Source organism: Staurois parvus, unplaced genomic scaffold, assembly GCF_062004578.1.
Source record: "Staurois parvus isolate SC_StPar_1 unplaced genomic scaffold, SC_StPar_1.0 ptg000118l, whole genome shotgun sequence".
In the NCBI taxonomy this organism is placed as follows: domain Eukaryota; kingdom Metazoa; phylum Chordata; class Amphibia; order Anura; family Ranidae; genus Staurois; species Staurois parvus.
Genome location: NW_028317914.1, coordinates 6,854,207 through 6,856,757, shown reverse-complemented (window position 1 = coordinate 6,856,757; position 2,551 = coordinate 6,854,207). Strand labels below are relative to the sequence as shown.

Genomic DNA, 2,551 nt, shown 5'->3' with positions numbered 1-2,551 from the left:
CAAGTGGTTGCTGGATGCAGGTAGAAGGTGGTGGAATCCAGGTCCTTGCTCCACAGTTTGAATGGCAGGAACGGTTTGTCTCCAGATGTGCAGCAAGGCAACAAGCATTGTGTGCAGGTGGTGTTCCTGCAAAAGAAGAAAACATTTGTTTTTGCTGTGAACTGTGTAACAAGCCACTGTGTGTGTGACTGCAAGGATGTGGTGGTCAAAAGCAGAAAAAGGATACAATCCTTGCTGAAGCAAGGGAAAGGCTACTATGGCTAGAGGGTTATACACCACATGCCCCAGCCAAGCCAGAAAATTCAAATGTGTGTGAACTAGCTATGGACTGATCCAAACTGATCTTCCCAGGGGAAGTGAAGGACAGTGTTCCTGGCAACATAAATCCAGGTGTGCAACAGGCTGTGGCAAGGAGGTGTACAATCATCTGTGGCTGCAACTCCCAGGTCAGCCAGGATGTCTGGAGTCCAAGGGGACTGCCTGCCCAAGATTGTGACCAGTGGTGTCCTCAAGAGCAGTTTCCCACATCAACGAGAGAGACAGTCATTGAGAAGTTGCCAAGAAGTTAAAGTTCAGAGTTCTGTACCGTCCTTGGAGTGTGGTCAAGTGGGGCATGGCATCTTTACTTGCCCAAGGTTCTGGAACACTGCTGGAGAGTCTGGAAAGGCTGAAATGTGGCCCTGTACCCACATAGGAGAAGTAGCCTGTGAGGATGCAGCTGAGACAACGCACTCAAATGAAGCCAAAGTCACCTGCTACAGGAGCTGGTAAGACTGTTGCAATTTATGGGACTGATCCCAGTGAGGCAGGAGTGTGTCTGGCAGGGAAATTTGCTGAGTGTATGGACATGGACTTGCTTCAGTGTGCTACCCTGAGTAGGAGGGAGACACCGGCTAAGGAACAATCTGCAGTGAGATTAAGGACTCAAAAAGACTTGGGACTCTGACTGTGCATGGTGAAATCCAGCAGAGTTGGGAATATTAAACTAGGGATGACCAAAACAGTCTGGGTGCCCGGTTCCCTAGTGACAGATGCTGCAGAGTTGCCCAGGGAAACCTCCCAGGAGCCTGCAGTGACAGATCAGAGGTTTTCCAAGGTCAGCTATGAAGCTGCCCAAGTGGTGTGTAAAAATCAGAGACCGCCCACAAGATCAGCTATATCTAATGATGGTAAAGGGTTAAGTCAGCAGATCAAAGCGGAATGTACAAAACTGTATCAGTAGCACCACCAGAGCAAGCAGGCCAAAATGGTGTATTGCAGCCTGCCTCAATTGATGACTCATTACCTCAGTGTGATATGAGTAAAAGTATGTTATCACAATGTGATGTACAAAGGGACTGTCTGTGCTGCAGAGTCCCAGGTGCCTCTTAGAGGAGGTGATACGGTGCTGCGGGGCACCCATGACAGAAGTACAATGGATTTGGACAGTTGGGCCAAACAATTGCCATGCTGGACAAGGATATGGTATGCATCAAACGTGTAAATACAAATGCTGTGCAAGACAGGGGGATCGCAGAGCGGCTGGTGGTTGAGGATGTAGTGGCCCCAGCTAAGGTTGTTTCCCTCCAGTCAGAAGGACTGGATAAGGACGCATGTATGGCAGATGTGTTGTCCACACAACCCAACAGCTGAATAATGTCAAGATGACCACTCGACTAATAGTGACTTGCAGAGGCTCATTGTTGAGTTACAGGGGATGAGTAGTAGACATGAGTCTGACAGCACTCTAAGAGAGCATCAGGCTGTGATGGTGAGTACCTCCAGTGAGGTGGAGGTCTCTTCAGATGTCTTGACCTCTCAGGCTGCAGTGGATGAGCCCCTCTACGTCTCTGACAGGGGAAAAGTCTGGAAAGAGGTGACACATTTAGATGTGGGATGTATAGAGATGATAGAAACTTTACTAGACCTGCTAGAATTGGTAGAGAAGCAATTGCTGTACACTTGGGTGTCTCCACCAGTCGGACAAGGTGGTACTGTGGGGTAACAATAGGTGGAGCCAGGTAGTACAGACTGTGCTGGGTAATGTTGATCAAGTGTGGAAATTGTTGATCCAATGCTTATTACCAGTGTGGAAAGTGCTCTCATAGCTCCTTGTGGGGGTGCTTCAAGTCACTGGTTTGGATGAAAGGCGCTAAGGAGAACTGTCAGAGGTCTTTCTGCCTGTTGTGATAATGGATGCATCTGCTAGTGCGGCTGAGCAAAGGTTAATAAATGGAACGGATACTGCCTCGCCCGCTAGACCTCATAAGAAGGAAGGGCCTGATATGGACGCGGCAAAAGCAGAGAATTTGTCTGTCACCTGCAAAGAGGTAGCAGTTGATGTACCTGGAGACACTCTGAAATACAATACTGTTGACATCAGAAATTGGGACATTAAAAAGTGTGATTTGTCAAGGATTAGTTCTAACAATGGTTTTAGTGACTGTGATGTTATACATAATAAACCAGGGGGAAAATAAGCAATGGTTTGTGTTGATCAGCGTCAGTTGTTAGGCCAACTGCCCATGGAGCTGTCAACAACAGGCAAAGTGAAGCTTTGCAAAGGTTCTGC

General features: G+C 47.9%; 1 pseudogene; it reads left to right on the top strand.

Annotated features, from left to right (window-relative positions):
- Positions 1 to 1,446: 1,446 nt before the first annotated feature.
- LOC149467244 (uncharacterized) lies at positions 1,447 to 2,087 on the top strand (annotated as a pseudogene).
- The last annotated feature ends 464 nt before the right edge of the window (positions 2,088 to 2,551 follow it).